This window comes from Capricornis sumatraensis, chromosome X, assembly GCF_032405125.1.
Source record: "Capricornis sumatraensis isolate serow.1 chromosome X, serow.2, whole genome shotgun sequence".
Taxonomy (NCBI): domain Eukaryota; kingdom Metazoa; phylum Chordata; class Mammalia; order Artiodactyla; family Bovidae; genus Capricornis; species Capricornis sumatraensis.
In genome coordinates, this window is record NC_091092.1 from 96,036,505 (window position 1) to 96,061,269 (window position 24,765).

Consider the following 24,765-nt stretch of genomic DNA (forward strand, 5'->3'; position numbering starts at 1 on the left):
CTAAGTCAGTAAGGGACAGACTAAGTCCAGCCAGGGAAGGAAAGCTTTGGTGTAAAGTCTGTCTACACCCCCATCTAGAGCAGGGAGGGACCCCTCCAGTAGAAAGATGGCACTGGTCACTTTTTTTCTCTCTTACAGATGAGAGCTAACAATTCCAGCCTCACTCCTTTGAACTGTATCCTGAAAAACGGATAGATTTGATCCCCAGAGCTTAAAGAAGACACACCTGATCTTCTTGTGTGATACTGCATGGCCATGGTATCCATTGCAGAATGGTGAATGGTGGCCAGTTGGAGGGTCTCTTAATTATAATTCTCTTTTACAATTAGACTGGTTCTTTAGAAAACAAGGGAAATAGGTAGAAGTTGCATACATATGTTGCCCTTTTTCTCTCTGTGAGATATGCCAGGCTTATGTGCTAAGGGTACAGATTTGGGTATAAAACCTTGAGCTTCCTCCTGTCCTACTTTGCCCCCGTACCTGGGGCCCCAAAAAGAGCAAACTGAAAGTCTTCCTCCCTCCCAGGAAGAGTGGCCTTGGTCTCAGTAAAAACCCAAACTGAGATTCAAACTGCCCACATAGAGGTCCAAACAACCCATGTCTCAGTACAACCTCAGACTACTCTGGTTTCAATAGAAACTCAGATAATCAAAGTAAGAGAAGCTCAGACTGCAAAAACTAAGGGTGAAATGAAGGATGAGATGGAGGACAGGAGACAAAGAGATGAAGAAAAGCAGGTTTCTCCAATCTTCCCTGGGATGATATGCAAAGGGCAGCCAGAGAGGCTAAGGAATATCCACACAAGCTGTTGCCTCTTCATGAAGCACCCATCAGGAGAAATAATCAGTCTACGAGTGTTAATAACCCCTTTCCTTATCAAAACATTTAAAGAATTAAGGAGGAACTGGGAGACTATTTAGAGGACCCAGAAAAATATATTAGAGTTTTTAAAGGTGTTACTCTGCTTTATGACCTTACTTGGAAGAATGTGATGTATATCTTGGGACAAACACTGACTCCCAACTTAAAAACTTGAGTTTTGAGTAAAGCAGTTGCCTATGGAAGATTAATGGCTTAGTAATGAATCAGTAGTGAAGAGGAAGGACGAGATAGCCACCGTCCCCATTGGGAATCAGGTGGTCCCAACTGTAGAACCAGATTGGGACTATAACACAGCTAAAGGAAAAACATCTATTTCTGCTTTATTGACTATGCCAAAGCCTTTGACTGTGTGGATCACAATAAACTGTGGAAAATTCTGAGAGAGATGGGAATACCAAACCACCTGACCTGCCTCTTGAGAAACCTATATGCAGGTCAGGAAACAACAGTTAGAAATGGACATGGAACAACAGACTAATTCCAAATAGGAAAAGGTGTGTATCAAGGCTGTATATTGTCACCCTGCTTATTGAACTTATATGCAGAGTACATCATGAGAAACGCTGGACTGGAAGAAGCACAAGCTGGAATCAAGATTGCCAGGAGAAATATCAATAACCTCAGATATGCAGATGACACCACCCTTATGGCAGAAAGTGAAGAGAAACTAAAAAGCCTCTTGATGAAAGTGAAAGAGGAGAGTGAAAAAGTTGGCGTAAAGCTCAACATTCAGAAAACGAAGATCATGGCATCCAGTCCCATCACTTCATGGGAAATAGATGGGAAAACAGTGAAAACAGTATCAGACTTTATTTTGGGGGGCTCCAAAATCACTGCAGATGGTGATTGCAGCCATGAAATTAAAAGACGCTTATTCCTTGGAAGGAAATTTATGACCAAACTAGATAGCATATTGGAAAGCAGACACATTACTTTGCCGACTAAGGTCCGTCTAGTCAAGGCTATGGTTTTTCCAGTGGTCATGTATGGATGTGAGAATTGGACTGTGAAGAAGGCTGAGCACCAAAGAATTGATGCTTCTGAACTGTGGTATTGGAGAAGACTCTTGAGAGTCCCTTGGACTGCAAGGAGATCCAATCAGTCCATTCTAAAGGAAATCAGTCCTGGGTGTTCACTGGAAGCACTGATGCTAAAGCTGAAACTACAATACTTTGGCCACCTCATGCAAAGGGCTGACTCATTGGAAAAGACTCTGATGCTGGGAGGGATTGGAGGCAGGAGGAGAAGGGGACGACAGAGGATGAGATGGCTGGATGGCATCACTGACTCGATGGACATGAGTTTGAGTGAACTCTGGGAGTTGGCGATGGACAGGGAGGCCTGGTGTGCTGCGATTCATGAGGTCGCAAAGAGTTGGACACGACTGAGCGACTGAACTGAACTGAAAGAAAGATGGGATCAGAGTCATTTTGTCAGATGTATTCTTGAAGGACTCAGGCAAGCACATGCTGAGACTGAACTATGCCAAATTTGCAAACATAGAACAGGAGAAGGAAGCTCCTGGTAAATTCCTAGATAGGCTGAGAGAAGCCCTTCGATTGATCCCGAAAGTGAAGAGGGAAGAGTGATCTTAAAAGATAGATTTCTCACTCAGTCAGCTCCAGATATGTGCCATAAACTATCAAAACAGGGGTATGGGCCAAATCAGTCTTTACATAATCTGTTGCAACTGGCTCAGACAGTCTATTATGGTAGGGAATATGAAGAAAAGAAAGAAAGGCAGAAAAAGACAAAGGAACAGGCAGAAGCCCTTGTAATGGCTGTCAGAACTATTCTTAAACAGCCTGAAAAAAATGCCCAGAGGGACCCAGGTGAAAAGGTGTGCATTACTGTGGAAAGGAGGGGCATTCTCTCTGCCCCCTTCTGATGTCTATGTCAGAAGCTTTCTCTATCTCATTTATACTTTAATAAAACTGTATTACACAAAAGCTTTGAGTGATCAAGCCTCATCACTGGCCCCGGATTGAATTCTTCTTCTCCAGACGCCAAGAATCCCAGCATCTTTCATGGTTCGGCAACAACATTTAAGGACCTCATTCAGATTCAAAGAAGAAACCAAAAATTTTTAGAGATAAATAAAAGATAAGAGAATTCAGTACCACCAAACCAGCTTTGAAACAAATGCTAAAGGAACTTCTCTAGACAGGAAAAATATGAGAAAGAAAAGGCCTACAGAAAAAAACCCAAAACAACAAAATAAATGGTAATAGGATCATGCATACATGCTCGGTCACTAAGTCATGTCAGACTCCTTGCAACTCCATGAATTGCAGCCCACCAGGCTCCCCTGTCCATGGGATTTTTCAGGCAACAATACTGGAGTGGTTTCCCAGGGGATCTTCCTGATCCAGGGATCGAACTGGCATCTCCTGCATTAGCAAGCCGGTTCTTTATCTCATATATCAATAATTGCCTTAAATGTAAATGGATTAAGCTCCAACCAAAAGACACAGATTGGCTGAATAGATATAAAAACAGTTCAGTTCAGTTCAGTTCAGTTGCTCAGTCGTATCCAACTTTTGCGACCCCATGAATTGCAGCACGCCAGGCCTCCCTGTCCATCACCAACTCCCGGAGTTCACTCAGACTCATGTCCATCAAGTCAGTGATGCTACCCAGCCATCTCATCCTCTGTCATCCCCTTCTCCCCCTGCCCCCAATCCCTCCCAGCATCAAAGTCTTTTCCAGTGAGCCAACTCTTCGCATGAGGTGGCCAAAGTACTGGAGTTTCAGCCTTAGCATCAGTCCTTCCAAAGAAATCCCAGGGCTGATCTCCTTCAGAATGGACTGGTTGGATCTCCTTGCAATCCAAGGGACTCTCAAGAGTCTTCTCCAACACCACAGTTCAAAAGCATCAATTCTTCAGTGCTCAGCCTTCTTCACAGTCCAACTCTCACATCCATACATGACTACTGCAAAAACCATAGCCTTGACTACATGGACCTTAGTCGGCAAAGTAATGTCTCTGCTTTTGAATATGCTATCTAGGTTGGTCATAACTTTTCTTCCAAGGAATAAGTGTCTTTTAATTTCATGGCTGCAGTCACCATCTGCAGTGATTTTCGAGCCCCCCAAAAAATAAAGTCTGCCACTGTTTCCACTGTTTCCCCATCTATTTTCCATGAAGTGATGGGACTGGATGCCATGATCTTCGTTTTCTGAATGTTGAGCTTTAAGCCAACATTTTCACTCTCCTCTTTCACTTTCATCAAGAGGCTTTTTAGTTCCTCTTGACTTTCTGCCATAAGGGTGGTGTCATCTGCATATCTGAGGTTATTGATATTTCTCCTGGCAATCTTGATTCCAGCTTGTGCTTCTTCCAGTCCAGCGTTTCTCATGATGTACTCTGCATAGAAGTTCAATAAGCAGGGTGACAATATACAGCCTTGACGCACTCCTTTTCCTATTTGGAATTAGTCTGTTGTTCCATGTCCTGTTCTAACTGTTGCTTCCTGACCTGCATTCAGATTTCTCATGAGGCAGGTCAGGTGATCTGGTATTCCCATCTCTCAGTATTTTCCACAGTTTATTGTGATCCACACAGTCAAAGGCTTTGGCATAGTCAATAAAGCAGAAATAGATTTTTTTTTTCCTGGAACTCTCTTGCTTTTTCGATGATCCAGCAGATGTTGGCAGTTTGTTCTCTGGTTCCTCTGCCTTTTCTAAAACCAGCTTGAACATCAGGAAGTTATACAAAAACAAGACCCCTATAAATATTGTGTACAAGAGACCCACTTCTGATGTAGGGACACATACAGAGAGAAAGTAAGGGGCTGGAAAAGATATTCAATAAATATAAATCAAAAGAAAACAGGACTAGCAAAACTCATATCAGATAATATACATTTAAAAATAAAGACCATTACAAGAGACAAGGAAGAACACTACATAATTATCAAGGGATCAATCTAAGAAGAAAATATAATAATTATAAATGTATATGCACCCAATATTGGGCCGACTCAATACATAAGGCAAACAGTAACAACTATTAAATGGGAAATCAAGAGGGGGCGGTTCTAAGATGGTTGAGGAATAGGACAAGGAGACCACTTTCTCCCTCAAAAATTCATCAAAAGAACATCTCAACGCTGAGTAAATTCCACAAAACAACTTCTGAATGCTGGCAGAGGACATCAGGCACCCAGCAAAGCAGATCATTGGCTTCAAATACAGGTAGGAAAAAATATAATAAGACGAAAAAAGAGACAAAGGAGGTAGGGAGGGAGCTCCATCCCTGGAAGGGAATCCCGTCCTGGGAAGAGACTCTTAAAAAGAGAGGTTCCCAAACACCAGGAAACATTCTCGCAGCCAAGTCTGTGGCAAGCTTTGGAAGCACAGAGGGCAACAAAACAGGAAGGAAAAATAAATAAATAATTAAAACCAACAGATTACGAGCCCAACAGTAACTCCCCCAGTGGAAAAGCAGCGCAGACGCCTGCATCCGCCACTAGCAAGTGGAGGCTGGGCAGGGAGGAGCAGGAGGCACAGGCTGCAGTGCTTTTTTGAGAATCGGACCGGAACGCCCTGCGCATGGACAGAGTGAACTAACTTGGGCTAGCAAATCAGACTGTGGGATAGCTACCACGCGAAACGCTCAAACATAAGACACTGCCAGGACCGTGCACAGAACAAAGGACGGATCGGAAATAGCCGGCTGCAGACCATCCCCCTCCAGTGACAGGCAGCCAGAGCTTAAGGGCTGGAAGGGGGCAATCGCAGCCCAAGAGAGACATTACCTACCAAAATGCAAGCAGGCCTCTTTGTTTATAAGACTTCTGGGGGTTCTGGACAGTCATCATCCACCTGAGAAGGAATGCCAGTGGTACACCCAGAAAACTGAGCAACAGGGAAAGGCCATAGTCACAGCGATTGCGCTCGCCAAACTCCTGCGCTACTCGGACCTGAGAAGGGCACAAAACGCAGGCCCAACCAAATCTGCACCTCTGAGGGCTTCCTGAGTGCCGAGCCTGAGCGGCTAAGACCGGGGAGGTCATGAAGCCTAGGGCCGGCCTCAGACGGTTCCCCGGAGGAGCTACGTAGAGCCTGAGTGGTGTGCACAGCAAGCAGGGACAAGCCCAGAGTGGATGAGACACTGCAAGCACACGCCAGTAATATTTGTTTGCAGCATCCCTTCCTCCCCACAGTGCGACTGAATAGTGAACCTAGTGTGTCCACCACCACCCTCCCTGTGTCAAGATGGAAATCAGACAGTGAGGAGACCAGCAAACAGAGGAAGTTAAACAGAGGGAACCGCCTTGGAAGTGACACCACATAACCCACAACACCAGAAAAAGGGCCAGATATACCTTTACTACTTTAACAAACTTTTTTTTTTTTGAGTTGATAGGGTTGCGTGATTGTTTTTTCTTCTTTTTTTTTGTTTTTCCTCTTTTTTAACTTTCTTAAATTTTTAAGTACTCTATTTCTCTAATTATTATTTTTTATAATTCTTGTGGCTTTGTTTTTTTTGTTTTGTTTGTTTGTTTTTTCTTTCTTTTTTTTCCTCTTCTTCTTCTTCTTTTCTTTAATATTGCATTTTTGAAAATCCAATCTCTACTCCAGATTTTTAATCTTTGCTTTTTGGTATTTGTTATCAATTTTGTACATGTAAAAACCCAATCTTCAGTACCCAATTTTACCTGAGAGCGAGATTACTGGCTTGACCACTCTCCCCTCCTTTGGACTCTCCTTTTTCTCCACCAGGTGTCCTCTGTCTCCTCCCTACCCCTTCTCTTCTCTACCCAACCCTGTGAATCTCTGTGCGTTCCAGACGGTGGAGAACACTCAGGGAACTGGTTACTGGCCAGATCTCTCTCTCTCCCTTTCATTTCCCTCTTTTATCCTCCTGGCCACCTCTGTCTACTTCCTCCCACTTCTCTTCCCTGTACAACTCCATGAACACCTCTGAGTGGTCCAGACTGTGGAGTGTACATAAGGACGTGGTTACTGGCTAGCTTGCTCTCTCCTCTTTTGATCCCACCTCATCTCATTCCAGTCATCTTTAACTACCCCCTCCCTCTTCTCTTCTCCGTGTAACTCAGTGAACCTCTATGGGTGACCCTCAGTGTGGAGAAACCCTTCATCTTTAACCTAGATGCTTTATCATTAGTGCTGTATAGATGGAGAAGTCCTGAGGCTAGGGTAAAAATAAAACTGAAAACCAGAAACAGGAGGCTTAAGTCCAAATCCTAAGAACATCAGAGAAATCCTGAATCCAGGGAACATTAATCAATAGGAGCTCATCAAACGCCTCCATACCTACACTGAAACCAAGCACCACCCAAGGGCCAACAAGTTCCAGAGCAAGACATACCACGCAAATTCTCCAGCAACACAGGAACACACCCCTGAGCTTCAATATACAGGCAACTCAAAACTACTCCAAAACCATTGACGTCTCACAACCCATTACTGGACAATTCATAGCACTCCAGAGAGAAGAAATACAGCTCCACCCACTAGAACTCCAACACAAGCCTTCCTAACTAAGAAACCTTGATGAGCCACTGATACAACCCCACCCACTGTGAGGAAACTCCATAAAAAAGAGAACTCCACAAATTACCAGAATATAGAAAGGCCACACCAAACGCAGCAATATAACCAAGATGAAGAGACAGAGGAATACCCAGCAGGTAAAGGAACAGGAGAAATGCCCACCAAACCAAACAAAAGAGGAAGAGATAAGGAATCTACCTGAGAAAGAATTCCGAATATTGATAGTGAAAATGATCCAAAATCTTGAAATCAAAATGGAATCACAGATAAATAGCCTGGAGACAAGCATTGAGAAGATGCAAGAAAGGTCTAACAAGGACCTAGAAGAAATAAAAAAGAGTCAATATATAATGAATAATGCAATAAATGAGATCAGAAACACTCTGGAGGCAACAAATACTAGAATAATGGAGGCAGAAGATAGGATAAGTGAAATAGAAGATAGAATGGTAGAAATAAATGAATCAGAGAGGAAAAAGAAAAACGAATTAAAAGAAATGAGGACAACCTCAGAGACCTCCAGGACAATATGAAACGCTCCAACATTTGAATTATAGGAGTCACAGAAGAAGACAAAAAGAAAGATCATGAGAAAATGCTTGAGGAGATAATAGTTGAAAACTTCCCTAAAATGGGGAAGAAATAATCACCGAAGTCCAAGAAACCCAGAGAGTTCCAAACAAGATAAACCCAAGGCAAACACCCCAAGACATATATTAATCAAATTAACAAAGACCAAACACAAAGAACAAATATTAAAAGCAGCAAGGGGAAAACAATAACACACAAGGGGATTCCCATAAGGATAACTACAGATCTTTCAATAGAAACGCTTCAGGCCAGGAGGGAATGGCAAGACATACTTAAAGTGATGAAAGAAAATAACCTACAGACCAGATTACTGTACCCATCAAGGATCTCATTCAAATATGAAGGAGAAATCAAAAGCTTTACAGACAAGCAAAAGCTGAGAGAATTCAGCACCACCAAACCAGCTCTCCAACAAATACTAAAGGATATTCTCTAGACAGGAAACACAAAAGGGTGTATAAACCCGAACCGAAAACAATAAAGTAAGTGGCAACGGGATCACACTTATCAATAATTACCTTAAAGATAAATGGGTTGAATGCCCCACCAAAAGGCAAAGACTGGCTGAACGGGTACAAAAACAAGATCCCTATATATGCTGCCTACAAGAGATCCACCTCTAAACAGGGGACACATACAGACTGAAAGTGAAGGGCTGGAAAAAGATATTCCACGCAAATAGAGACCAAAAGAAAGCAGGAGTAGCAATACTCATATCCGATAAAATAGACTTTAAAATAAAGGCTGTGAAAAGAGACAAAGAAGGCCACTACATAATGATCAAAGGATCAATCCAAGAAGAAGATATAACAATTATAAATATATATGCACCCAACATAGGAGCACCACAATATGTAAGACAAATGCTAACAAGTATAAAAGGGGAAATTAACAATAACACAATAATAGTGGCAGACTTTAATATCCCACTCACACCTATGGACAGATCAACTAAACAGAAAATAAACAAAGAAATGCAAACTTTAAATGATACAATACACCAGTTAGACCTAATTGATATCTATAGGACATTTCACCCCAAAACAATGAATTTCACCATTTTCTCAAGTGCTCACGGAACCTTTTCCAGGATAGATCACATCCTGGGCCATAAACCTAACCTTGATAAATTCAAAAAAATTGAAATTATTCCAAGCATCTTTTCTGACCATAATGCACTAAGATTAGATCTCAATTACAGGAGAAAACTATTAAAAATCCCAACATATGGAGGCTTAACAACACTCTTCTGAATAACCAACAAATCACAGAAGAAATTAAAAAAAATCAAATTATGCATAGAAACGAATGAAAATGAAAACACAACAACCCAAAACCTGTGGGACACTATAAAAGCAGTGCTTAGAGGAAAGTTCATAGCAATACAGGCATACCTAAAGAAACAAGAAGAAAGTCAAATAAATAACCTAACTCTACACCTAAAGCAACTAGAAAAGGAAGAAATGGAGAACCCCAGAGGTAGTAGAAAGAAAAAAATCTTAAAAATTAGGGCAGAAATAAATGCAGAAGAAACAAAAGAGACCATAGCAAAAATCAACAAAGCCAAAAGCTGGTTCTTTGAAAGGATAAATAAACTCGACAAACCATTAGCCAGACTCATCAAGAAGCAAAGAGAGAAAAATCAAATCAATAAAATTAGAAATGAAAATGGAGAGATCACAACAGACAACACAGAAATACAAAGGATCATAAGAGAATACTATCAGCAGTTATACGCCAATAAAGTGGACAACGTGGAAGAAATGGACAAATTCTTAGAAAAGTACAACTTTCCAAAACTGAACCAGGAAGAAATAGAAAATCTTAACAGACCCATCACAAGCATGGAAATTGAAACTGTAATCAGAAATCTTCCAGCAAACAAAAGCCCAGGTCCAGACGGCTTCACAGCTGAATTCTACCAAAAATTTCGATAAGAGCTAACACCTCTCCTACTCAAACTCTTCCAGAAAATTGCAGAGGAAGGTAAACTTCCAAACTCATTCTATGAGGCCAACATCACCCTAATACCAAAGCCTGACAAAGACGCCACAAAAAAAGAAAACTACAGGCCAATATCACTGATGAACATAGATACAAAAATCCTCAACAAAATTCTAGCAATCAACAACACATTAAAAAGATCATACACCATGACCAAGTGGGCTTTATCCCAGGGATGCAAGGATTCTTCAATATCCGCAAATCAATCAATGTAATTCATCACACTAACAAATTGAAAAATAAAAGCTATATGATTATCTCAATAGATGCAGAAAAGGCCTTTGACAAAATTCAACATCCATTTATGATAAAAACTCTTCAGAAAGCAGGAATAGAAGGAACATACCTCAACATAATAAAAGCTATATATGACAAACCCACCGCAAACATTATCCTCAAAGGTGAAAAATTGAGAGCATTTCCCCTAAAGTCAGGAACAAGACAAGGGTGCCCACTTTCACTGCTACTATTCAACATAGTTCTGGAAGTTTTGGCCACAGCAATCAGAGCAGAAAAAGAAATAAAAGGAATCCAGATTGGAAAAGAAGAAGTAAAACTCTCACTGTTTGCAGATGACACGATCCTCTACATAGAAAACCCTAAAGACTCCACCAGAAAATTACTAGCGCTCATCAATGAATATAGTAAAGTTGCAGGATATAAAATCAACACTCAGAAATCCCTTGCATTCCTATACACTAATAATGAGAAAGTAGAAAAAGAAATTAAGGAAACAATTCCATTCACCATTGAAACGAAAAGAATAAAATACTTAGGAATATACCTACCTAAATAAACTAAAGACCTATATATCGAAAACTATAAAACACTGATGAAAGAAATCAAAGAGGACACTAATAGATGGAGAAATATACCATGTTCATGGATTGGAAGAATCAATATAGTGAAAATGTGTATACTACCCAAAGCAATCCACAGATTCAATGCAATCCCTATCAAGTTACCAGTGGTATTTTTCACAGAACTAGAACAAATAATTTCAAGATTTGTATGGAAATACAAAAACACCTCGAATAGCCAAAGCAATCTTGAGAAAGAAGAATGGAGCTGGAGGAATCCACTTGACTGACTTCAGGCTCTACTACAAAGCCACAGTCATTAAGACAGTATGGTACTGGCACAAAGACAGAAATATAGATCAATGGAATAAAATAGAAAGCCCAGAGATAAATCCACACACCTATGGACACCTTATCTTTGACAAAGGAGGCAAGAATATACAATGGAGTAAAGACAATCTCTTTAACAAGTGTGCTGGGAAAACTGGTCAGCCACTTGTAATAGAATGAAACGAGATCACTTTCTAACACCACACACAAAAATAAACTCAAAATGGATTAAAGATTTAAACATAAGACCAGAAACTATAAAACTCCTAGAGGAGAACATAGGCAAAACACTCTCCGACATAAATCACAGCAGGATCCTCTATGACCCATCTCCCAGAATATTGGAAATAAAAGCAAAAATAAAGAAATGGGATATAATTAAAATTAAAAGCTTCTGCACAACAAAGGAAACTATAAGCAAGGTGAAAAGACAGCCTTCTGAATGGGAGAAAACAATAACAAATGAAGCAACTGACAAACAACTAATCTCAAAAATATACAAGCAACTTATGCAGCTCAACTCCAGAAAAATAAATGACCCAATCGAAAAATGGGCCAAAGAACTAAATAGACATTTCTCCAAAGAAGACATACAGATTGCATAAAACACATGAAAAGATGCTCAACATCACTGATTATCAGAGAAACGTAAATCAAAACCACAATGAGGGACCATTTCACACCAGTCAGAATGGCTGCTATCCAAAAGTCTACAAGCAATAAATGCTGGAGAGGATGTGGAGAAAAGGGAATCCTCTTACACTGTTGGTGGGAATGCAAACTAGTACCGCCACTATGGAAAACAGTGTGGAGATTCCTTAAAAAACTGCAAATAGAGCTGCCTTATGACCCAGCAATCCCACTGCTGGGCATACACACCGAGGAAACCAGAATTGAAAGAGACACATATACCCCAATGTTCATTGCAGCACTGTTTATAATAGCCAGGACATGGAAGCACCTTAGATGTCCATCAGCAGATGAATGGATAAGAAAGCCGTGGTACATATACACAATGGAGTATTACTCAGCCATTAAAAAGAATACATTTGAATCAGTCCTAATGAAATGGATGAAACTGGAGCCAATTATACAGAGTGAAGTAAGCCAGAAAGAAAAACACCAATACAGTATACTGACACATATATACAGAATTTAGAAAGATGGTAATGATGACCCTGTATGCGAGACAGCAAAAGAGACACAGATGTATACAATGGACTTTTGGACTCTGAGGGAGAGGGAGAGCGTGGGATGATTTGGGAGAATGACATTGAAACATGTATACTATCACGTAAGAAATGAAGTGCCAGTCTATGTTCGATACAGGATACAGGATGCTTGGGGCTGGTGCATGGGGATGATCCAGAGAGATGATGTCGGGTGGGAGGTGGGAGGGGGATTCAGGTTTGGGAGCTTGTATACACCCATGGTGGATTCGTGTCAATGTATAGCAAAACCAATAGAGTATTGTAAAGTAAAATAAAGTAAAAATTAAAAAATAAAATAAATAAAATTAAAAAAATAAATGGGAAATCAACCATAATGCAATAATAGTGGGGTATGTTATACCCCACTCACACCAATGGATAGATCATCCAGACAAAAAATTAACAAGGAAACAGAAGTTTTAAATGAGACAGCAAACCAGATGGATCTAATCGATATTTAAGGATTGGGGGCAGGAGGAGAAGGGGACGACAGAGGATGAGATGGCTGGATAGCATCACTGACTCGATGGACATGAATCTGAATGAACTCTGGGAATTGGTGATGGACAGGGAGGTCTGGCATGCTGCGATTCATGGGGTCACAGAGAGTCGGACACAACTGAGTGACTGAACTGAACTGAACTGGACATTTCATAGAAAAAAAAATAGATTTCACGTTTTTCTCAAGTACACTTAGAACATTCTCTAGGATATATAACATTATGGGTCACAAATTAAGCTTTGGTAAATTTTAAAATATTGAATTCGGAGAGGACAAGATGGCAGAGGAGTACATGGCTGTTGAGTCCATCTCTCTTCAAAGATGCATCAGGAATACACCTTCAGACACAGAAGATCTTGCAAAACACTAGCTGAGAGTGGGCAGGAGTCTCTGATCACCAGAACAGAATATATTAATCCATGGAAAGCCCAGTAGGATGAAGGAATGAAAGGAAAAAGAGGACAGTGAGCAAGACTGGACCTGCACATGGGAGTTTGGGGAACTGAGGCACGAGTCAGATGCCCACATCAAGGCAAGTGGAGAAGCATTTGAAGCTGTTGGAGAGTGCATCAGCTGATCTGTGACAGTCTGAATGGAATGAGAATCAAACAGACAAACTTTGCCACAGCCATATGTACCCTGGACAGGGATGCAAGTCCCCTAGAATGTGCAGTGGCTGGGAACTGGAGTGTAGAGTTTGGACACCAATCCCAGGGCAAGGTCTGCTGCTGACTACAGGGAGAGAGCCTGAGGAGATGTGGTGGAGAAGATCCTGGTGGGAAATGCTTTTGGAGGGAAGTAGAGGCCAGGCAGGCAAAGAGATAATGCTGAGTCATATGCAGAGAGTGGAGCCATCACTGTAACCTCTCTCTCCCCACACACAATCACCAGCAGTTGATCAATAAAGACTCCAGAGAGGGTGGACATTTAAGTGCCTGACATGCTGAGCAATAGAGAAGGACCACAGCCAGGGGGGCCTTTTAAGAGCTTTACACACCAAGTAATAGAGAAGAAACAGTCAAAGAGGCCCTTTGATGTCATCCAGAGGCTAGATAAAGACTAATACTGCTACAGCTCCTGTGGCTGAGATGGCCAGTGTCCGTACAGACTTGGCACCACCAGGGCCCCTTTGATCCAAGCAGCTGCACCACCTCCATGTTTAATTCTCACTGGGTCAGGGCTGCTAGACACTAGAAAAAGCCCTAATAGTGTCATATCTCCTGTGCCAAAGGCTGCTGGCTTCCCTGCATACTTGACATTGCTAGGGTCCCTGTGACCTAAGCAGCTGCAACACCTCCACGCTTGATCCTCACTAGGGCAGAGCTGCCAGAGACTAAGGCAAAAATGCTAACAGCATTATATCTCCTGCTTCCCTGGCTGCAGGCTCCCCTGCATACCTGGCACTGCCTGTGTTCTTGTGACCCAAGCAGCTGTGCCACCTCCACACCCGGTCCTCACAAGGGCAGGCCCAAATCCTCCAGGGAAGCCTCAGAAGCAAACTCTTGTGGATGACCCACATGTAGAAGTGGGGAAAAAACACAGATGAACCCCAAGAGCTGTATGGCTAAGGAGGATTAAAAGCCTTCCCACCAGCTGTACAAGCTGCAGATTAAGTCCACATGATTAACTAGGCAGACTCTGTGTCTATGGAATATGTAAAAAGACAGTGACAGTTCCCATAAAAGAAAACACACTAGCTCTGGCAGCTGTGGACTTTAGAGACAAGAACGTACAGGAGTAGGACCAGATTAGAGTCTGAGCTGTCCCCAAAACAAGTCCAGAGACCAGCTGAGTATTGGAGGGCATCCTAGGAAGGGGTAAATGGGCTGTAACTCAGTGAGGGAAAGGACACTTACAGCTGAGATCTGAGGGGGAAAAAGTTGTTATTATTATTATTATTATTATTATTATTATTATTATATTTTGATTTGTTCTATAGTTGGTTCTGGATATTTTTATTCTGTTTTTCCCCTTCAGTTGCTGAGGTTATTGATTTTACTATTATTATTAACACTATCTAAGCTTTAGAGAAAATTTTTTTAACCACACTTTATTTCCTTTATATATTCCTACCTCTACACTGGCCTTTTGCAGTTCAGTTGGGTATTTTTTAAACTTTTATGTTTTTTTTTTTAATTTTTTGCTTGTTTTGTTTATTTGTTTTTCTTATTGTTCTGTGCCTGCTGTAGCTATTCTTTTAACATATATAAATATTTTTATATACTTGTATTCAATTTTGCTTTTCTATATATTTTCTAGTTTCTCTTCTTCCTTTTCTTTCTTTTCTTCACCATGTTTCTTAGTTTGTTTTGTTTTCTTTGCTTTATTCCCCAGTTGGCGCTCTGTTTTGATTTTGTTTTCTCGTTTGTGTTTTAGTAAGTTTTGTCTCTATTTGGACAATATTTTTGGTATCATTTGCTCACCAGGTCACTCTCTTTTACTTTCTTTTCTTTAGACTGTTCTGGTTTTGTGTATGTGTGAGTGTGTGTGAGTGTGTGTGTATGTTCCATTGTTTTAGTTATTATTTGTCTGATTTTGTATTTACCATTAGTCTGGGTTTGTCTTTTGTTTTAATGTGTTTTTTGTTTGCTCTTGTGTGTTTGTTTTAATCCCCTTTGTGCATGCATGCATGTGTGCTAAGTTGCTTCATTCTTGTTCGACTCTTTGTGACCCTATGGACTGTGGCCTGCCAGGTTCCCCTGTCCATGGGATTCTCCAAACAAGCCTACTGGAGTGGGTTGCCATGACCTCTTCCAGGGGATCTTCCCGACTCAGGAAATGAATCCACGTGTCTTACATCTCCTGCATGGCCAGGCCAGTTCTTTACCACTATGGTCATCTAAGAAGCCCTTAATCCCCTTTATTGTCATAAAAAATGACATGTGAAATCTCAGTTCTCCAGCCAACAATCCAGCCTGATCTTTTGGAGTGGGGGCACAGAACCCAGGACCCTAGACTACCAGAGAACTCCTAACCCCAGGGAGTATTAATTAGTGAGTGCTCCCATGAAGGCCTCCACCTGTACATAAGACCCAGCATCACCAATTGCCAGAAGCACACAATACAGGATGTGTCATCCAGATAGCAAGCAAGATAAAAAACAACAACAACAACAATCATCAGCAGACAGGATTCTTACAGACACACCAAAATATACCACCTCACATAGCCTTGCCCATCAGAGAGGGGAAAAAAAACTGACCTTCTCCCACAAGAATGCAGGCACAAGTCACTCCCAATCAAAGCGTATGCAAACCACTAGATCAACGTTATCCACCAAGAGCAGAAAACTAAAGGAAGAAGGAGACGTCAAGTACAGTAAGTTAGAAAAATTGAAAAGACAGAAATATTATTCAAATGAAGGAAGAAAGTACAAACTCATAAGATCAAATAAATGAAGAGGAAATAACAAATTACCTGAAAAAGAATTCAGGGTAATGATGGTAAAGATTATCAAAACCCAGAAATAAAATTGAGAAAATTCAAGAATAAAATACAAATTTAATAAGGACTTGAAGACATAAAGTATAAACAAACAGAGACAAACAACACAATTACTGAAATTAAAAACATTCAGGTTTCTAGAAGGGATAAATATCAGAATAACTGAGGTATATGAATGGATAAGTGAGCTGGAAGATAGAAGGGTGGGAATTACTGCTGAAAAGAAGAATAAAGGGAAAAGAATGAAAAGAACTGATAATAAGGAAAGACAAGCTTTAAATGACATATTAGAACAGATGAACCTAATTGATATCTTTAGAACATTCCATCCAAATGAAGAAGAATACACTACTTTCTCAAGTAAAAAACACAGACACATGGATATTAAGCAATATCACAACAAACAGGTTACTGAAGTAACAAAAAGAGAAATTAAAGAATTCCTAGAAACAAATAACAACAAAAAGTGAGGACCTATGGAATGCAGCAAAAGCAATTCTAAGAGGGAAGATTATATCAATATAATCCTATCTCAAGAAACAGGAAAAACACCAAATAGACAACCTAACTTTAACAACTTTAAAATAACTGGAAAAAGGACAAAAATCCCCCAAAGTTAGTAGAAGGAAAGAAATCATAAAGATCAGGGCAGAAATAAATGAAAAACAACTGAAGGAAACAATAGTAAAGATTAATAAAAACTAAAAGCTGGTTCTTTGAGAAGATAAAAAAAAAAAAAAAAAAGTCAAATCATTAGCCGGACTCATCAAGAAAACAAGGAGGAAGAATCAAAACAACAAAATTAGAAATGAAAAAGGAGAGGTTACAACAGACAACACAGAAATAAAAAGGATCATAAGAGAATGCTAGAAGCAACTATAGGCTAGTAAAAGGGACAACATTAAGAAATGAATCAATTCTTAGAAAAGTTCAACCTTCCAAGACTGAAACAAGAAGAAGTAGAAATTATGAACAAGCCAATTAGAAGCATTAAAATCGAAACTGTGATCAAAAATCTCCCGCAAAAAAAAAAAAAAAAAAAAAAAAATCCCAGGGCCAAATGGCTTCACAGATAAATTCTATCAAACATTTAGAGAGGAGTTAATGCCTATCCTTCTGAAACTCTTTCAAAAAATTCCAGAGGAAGGAACACACTCAAAGTCATTCTATGATGTAAAATTACCCTGATAACAAAATCAGACAAAGACATTACAAAAAAAGAAAATCACAGGCAGATATCTCTGATGAACCCAGATGCAAAAATTCTCAACAAAATTCTAGCAAATGACATTCAACAATACATTAAAAGGATCATACACCATGATCGAGTTGGGTGTATCCAAATTTCTTCAATATAGCAAATCAATCAAGGCGATATGCCATATTAACAAACTGAAACATAAAATCCATATGATAATCTCAACAGATACAGAAGAGGCTTTTGACAAAATTAAGCATGCATTTATAATAAAAACTCTTGAAAAAATGGGCATAGAAGGAACCTACCTCAATATAATAAATGTCATATACAACAAACCCATAGCAAGCATTATTCAATGGCAAAAAACTGAAACTATTCTCTCAGAGATCAGGAACAAGACAAGGGTGTCCACTCTCATCACTGTCATTCAACATAGTTTTGGAAGTCCTAGCTATGGCAATCAGAGAAGAAAAAGAAAAGAAATCCAGATTGGAAAAGAAGTAAAACCATCACTGTTTACAAACACCATGATACTATCATAAAAAAACCCTAAAGACATTATCACAAAATTATAGTGAATTACTAGTAAATTCAGCTAATCAGTGGATTTCATAAAGTCACAGGTTACAAAATCAATACACAGAACACTTTCATTCTTATACACTATCAATGAAAAATCAGAAAGAGAAATTAAGGAGTCAATTCTATTTACCATTGCAACATAAAGAATAAAATATCTAAGAATAAACCTACCTAAGGAGACAAGGGATTTCCCTTGTGGCTCAGACAGTTAAGAATCCCACCCACAATGTGGGAGACCAGGATTCAATCCCTGGGTTGGGAAGATCTCCTGGAGGAGGGCATGGCAACCTACTCCAGTATTCTTGCCTGGAAAATCCCCATGGACAGAGGAGCCTGGTGAGCTACAGTCCATGGGGTCACACAGAGTCATACATGACTGAGGGACTAAGCAAAAGGAGACAAAGAGCTTTATACAGAAAACTATAAGATGCTGATGAAAGAAATCAAAGACAACACAAACAGATGGAGAGATAGTTAACATTCCTGGGTTGGAAGAAACAATATTGTGAAAATAACTATACTGCCAATTGCAGTTTACAGACTCAATGCAATCCCTGTCAAATTATCAATGGCATTTTTCACAGAAATAGAACAAAAAACATTTTCAATTCATATGGAAATACAAAAGATCCCAAATAGCCAAAGCACTGTTGAGAAGGAAGAATGGAGCTGGAGAAATAAATCGTCTGACCTCAGACTGCACTACAAAGCTATAGTCATCAAGACAGTATGGTACTGGCGCAAAAAAAGAAATATAGATCATCAGAACAAGGTATAATGCCTAGAGATAAACTCACATGCCTACAAGCCTCTTATCTTTGACAAAGGAGGCAAGAATATACAGTGGGGAAAGACAGTCTCTTCAGTAATTGATGATGGAAAAACTGGACAGCTACATGTAAAATAATGAAATTAGAACACATCTTAACATGATACACAAAAATAAATTCAAAATGGATTAAAGCCCTAAATATAAGACCAGGAAGTATAAAACTGTCAGAGGAAAACATAGGCAGAACACAAATCATAACATAATCACAGTAAGATGCTCTATAGCTCACCTCCCAGAGTAATGGAAATAAAAACAAAACAAACAAACAAAAATATAAACAAGTGGGACCTAATTAAACTTAAAAGTTTTTGCACAGCAAAAGAAACTATAAACAAAGTGAAAAGAAAATCTTCAAAATGGGAGAAAATAATGGCAAATGGGAAAACTGACATAGGATTAATTTCCAAAATATACCATGCAGCTCATTCAACTCCATACCAGAAAAACAAACAACCCAATAAAAAAGTGGGCAAAATACCTTAACAGACATTTCTCCAAAGGAAACATAGAGATGACTAATAAACACATGAAAAGATGCTCAACACCATACATTATTACAGAAATGTAAATCAAAGTTACAATGAAATATCACCTCCCTCAGAAACAATGGCCATTGTCAAAAAAATCTACAAACTAAATGCTGGAGAGGGTGTGAAGGAAAGCGAATCCTCTTGCACTGTTGGTGGGAATGTAAATTGATACAGCCACTATGGAAGACAGTATGGAGATTCCTTTAAAAACTAGGAATAAAACTACCATATGACCCAGTAATCCCACTACTAGGCATAAACCCTGATGAAATAATTGAAAAAGACACTTGTACCCCAATGTTCACTGCATCACTCTTTACAATAGCTATGACACGGAAGTAAAATAGACGTCCATCGATGGATGAATGGATAAAGAAGCTGTGGTACATTTATACATGGGATACTAGCCATAAAAAGGAACACATTTGAGTCAGTTCTAATGAGATGGCTGATCCCAGAACCTATTATACAGGGTGAAGTAAGTCAGAAAGAAAAACACAAATTCTGTAATATTATTGTACACATAAGGAATCTAGAAAGATAGTATGGATGAACCTACTTGTAGAGCAGCAATGGAGATGCACACATAGAAAACAGACTTATAGACACGGGGTGGGGAGGAAGGAGAGGGTGGGATAAATGGAGAGAGTAGCATGTAAATATATACAATACTATATATAAAATACATAGCCAATGAGAATTTGATGTATGACTCAGAGGTCATATTGGGGCTCTGTAATGACCTAGAGGGGTGAAATAACATGGGAGGTGGAGGGGAGATTTAAGAGGGAGGGGATATATGTATACTAATGGCTGATCATGTTGATGTATGGCAGAAACCAACACAATATTGTAAAGCAATTACCTTCCACTTTAAAATAAATAAAATTTAAAAATAATAATAAAATTGAATTTATTTCAATCATCTTTTCTGACCATAACTGTAAGATTAGATATCAACTAAAATAAAAGAACTGTAAAAAAAAAAAAATGCAAACACATGTATGCTAAACAATGCACTTCTGAATAACAGATCACTGAAGAAATCAAAGAGGAAACCAAACAGTACCTAGAAACAAATGACAATGAAAACACAGGAATTCAAAAATGATGGGTTGCAGTAAAAGCAGTGCTAAGAGGGAAGTTTATGGAAATACACACCTACTTCAAGAACCAACAGTAAACATCAAATAAACAACCTAAACTTACACCTAAAGCAACTTAAAAAAAAGAACACAAACCCCCAAATTTAGAAGGAAAGAAATCATGAATATCAGAGCAGAAATAAATTAAAAAGAAATGAGTGTGATGATAGCAAAGATGAATAAAACTAAAAGCTAATTCTTGAGAAGATAAAATTGACAAACCGTCAGCCAGACTTGTCAAGATAAAGGAGAGAAGACTCAAATCAATAAAATTGGAAATGAAAAAGGAGAAATACAAAGGATCATAAAAGACTATGACAAACAACTATATGCCTACAAAATGGACAACATGAAAAAAATTTATAAATTCTTAGGAAACGATGATTTTGAGGGCTTACCTAGGGGCTAAACAGTAAAGCCTTAGGAAGCATCACTATGAACAAAGCTAGTGGAAGTGATGGAATTGCAGTTGAGCTATTTCAAGTCCTGAAAGATGATGCTGTAAAAGTGCTGCACTCAATATGCCAGCAAATTTGGAAAACTCAGCAGTTTTCACAGGACTGGAAAAGGTCAGTTTTCATTCCAATCCCAAAGAAAGGCAGTGCCAAAGAATGCTCAAACTACCACACAATTGCACTCATCTTATAGCAAAGTAATGCTCAAAATTCTCCAAGCCAGGCTTCAGCAATACATGAACCGTGAATTTCCAGATGTTCAAGCTGGTTTTAGAAAAGGCAGAGGAACCAGAGATCAAATTGCCAACATCTGCTGGATCATGGAAAAAGCAAGAGAGTTCCAGAAAAACATCTCATTCTGCTTTATTGACTATGCCAAAGCCTTTGACTATGTGGATCACAATAAACTGTGGAAAATTCTGAAAGAGATGGGAATACCAGACCACCTGACCTGCCTCTTGAGAAATCTGTATGCAGGTCAGGAAGCAACACTTAGAACTGGACGTGGGACAACAGACTGGCTCCAAATTGGGAAAGGAGTACGTCAAGGCTGTATATTGTCACCCTGCTTATTGAACTTATATGCAGAGTACATCATGAGAAACATTGGGCTGGAAGAAGCATGAGCTGGAATCAAGATTGCTGGGAGAACTATCAATAACCTCAGATATGTGAATGACACCATCCTTATGGCAGAAAGTGAAGAAGAACTAAAGAGCCTTTTGATGAAAGTGAAAGAGGAGAGTGAAAAACTTAAAGCTCAACATTCAGAAAACTAATATCATGGCATCTGGTCCCATCACTTCATGGGAAATAGATTGAGAAACAGTGCCAACAGTGGCTGACATTATTTTGGGGGGCTCCAAAATCACTGCAGATGGTGATTACAGCCATGAAATTAAAAGACACTTACTCCTTGGAAGGAAAGCTTTGACCAACCTAGACAGCATATTAAAAAGAAGAGACATTACTCTGTCAACAAAGGTCCGTCTAGTCAAGACTATGGTTTTTCCAGTGGTCATGTACAGGTGTGAGATATGGACTATAAAGAAAGCTGAGTGCCTAAGAATGGATGCTTTTGAACTGTGGTGTTGGAGAAGACTCTTGAGAGTCTCTTAGACTGCAAGGAGATCCAACCAGTCCATCTGAAAGAAGATCAGTCCTGGGTGTTTATTGGTAGGACTGATGTTGAAGCTGAAACTCCAATTCTTTGGCCACCTGATATGAAGAGCTGACTAATTTGAAAAGACCCTGATGCTGTGAACCATTGAGTGCAGGAGAAGGGGACGACAGAGAATAAGACGGTTGGATGGCATCATCGACTCAATGGACATGGGTTTTGGTGGACTCCGTGAGTTGGTGATGGACAGGGAGGCCTGGCGTGCTGCAGTTCATGAGTTCACAAAGAGTCAAACACGACTGAGTGACTGAACTGAAACAGTAAAGAATTCGACTATAATGCAGGAGGCATAGATTCGATTCCTGAGTCTTGAAAATTCCCCTGGAGAAGGGAATGGCAACCTACTGCAGTATTCTTGCCCAGCAAATTGCCTGGACAGAGGAGCCTGGCAGCTTACAGTACATGGCATTTCAAGTGTTGGACACAACTTGGTGATTAAATCACCGCAACAAAGACTGAACCAGGAAGAAATAAAAAATATGAACAGACCAAACAGAAGCATGGAAATGAAAACTATAATCAAAGTCCTGCAACAAACAAAAGACCAGGGCAAGATGGCATCACAGAAAATTCTACCAATAGTTTAGAGAAAAATTAACACTTATACTACTCAAATTCATCCTGAAAACTGAAAAAGGAAAACTTCCAAAGCCATTCTACAAAGTCACCATTGAGTGAGTGAGTGAATGAAGTCACTCCGTTGTGTCTGACTCTTTGCGACCCCATGGACTGTAGCCTGCCAGGCTCCTCTGTCCATGGGATTCTCCAGGCAAAATACTGGAGTGGGTTGCCATTTCCTTCTCCAACAAAGTTGTTGAGGATTTTTGGATCCTCAATAGTGATGTTCTATCAGTGATATTGGCCTGCGATTTTCCTTTTTGTGGTATACAAGACAAAGCTACCACAAAAAAAGAAAATTGCAGGCCAATATCACTGATAGAACATCACTACTGAGGATCCAAAAATCCTCAACAAATTCTAACAGAAAAAATTCAACAACACATTAAAAAGATCACATATCATAATCAAGTGTATCCTAGGGATCCAAGGATTCTTCAATTTATGCAAGTCAACCAATGTGACACACCATATTAACAAACTGAAAGATAAAACCATATGATCATCTCAATAGATGCATAGAAAGCTTTAGAGAAAATCCAGCACCCATGTATGATAAATAATCTCATGAAATTAGGCATAAAAGGAACCTGTATGCATACTCAGTCATGTCCAACTCTTTGCAACAATTGCACTGTAGCCTGCCAGGCTCCTCTGTCCATGGGATTTTCCAGGCAAGAATATTGGAGTGGGGTATCATTCCCTTCTCCAGGGAGAAGGACATACCTCAACATAAAAAAGGCTATATACAACAAACCAACAGCAAGCTATTCTCAATGGTGAAAAACAAAGCATTTCCTCTAAGATCAGGAACAACACAAGTGTGCCAACACTTGGCATTATTATTCAACATAGTTTTGGAAGTCCTAGCCAGGGAAATTGAGGGAAATAAAAGGAACACAGATTGGGGGAAAAAAAGATATAAAACTCTCACTGATTGCAGGTGACATGATAATACACACAACACCCTAAAGAGGCCACCAGAAATTTTCTAGAGCTAATCAATGAAAACAGTAAAGTTGGCAGGACACAAAACTAATACACATAAATTACTTGTATTCCTATATACTAACAATGAAAAATCAGAAAAGAAATTAAGGAAAAAATCCCATTCACCTTTGCAACAAAAAGAACAAAATGCTAAGGAATATACCTACCCAAAGAGACAAAAGACTTTTTTGAAGAAGTCTCTAAGAAAATGATGAAAGAAATAAAAGAAACACAGAGATATATACCATATTCTTGCATTGGAAGAATCAATATCCTTAAAAAACACTGTACTATTCAAAGAAATCTACAGATTCCATGCAATATCATACTACCAATGGTATTTTTCACAGAATTAGAAGAAAAAATTTCACAATTCGTATGAAAACAAAAAAGACTCTGAATAGTCAAAGCAATCTTGAAAAAGAGAAAATGGACTTGGAGGAATCAACCTTCATGATGTTAGACTCTACTACAAAGTCACAGGAATAAAGATGGTATGGTACTGGCACAGAAACAGAAATACAGATCAATGGAACAAGATACAAAGCCCAGAGATAAACCTACACATCCACGGGCACCCTATCTTTGACAAAGGAGGCAAGAATATACAATTGAGTAAAGACAGTCTCTTCAAAAAGTGGTGCTGAGAAAACCAGACAGCTACATGTAAAAGAATGAAATAAAAACATGTCCTAATACCATACATAAAAGTAAACTCAAAATGGATTAAAGACTTAACTGTGAGGCCAGAAACTACAAAACTCTTAGAGGAAAACAAAGGCAGTACACTTTTTGACATAAATCACAGCAAATCTTTGACCCATCTCCTAGCGTAGTGGAAATAAAAGCAAAAGTAAACAAGTGGGATATAATAAAATTTAAAACATTTTGCCCAGCAAATGAAACAATAAGCAAGATGAGAAGACAACACTCAGAATGGTAGTAA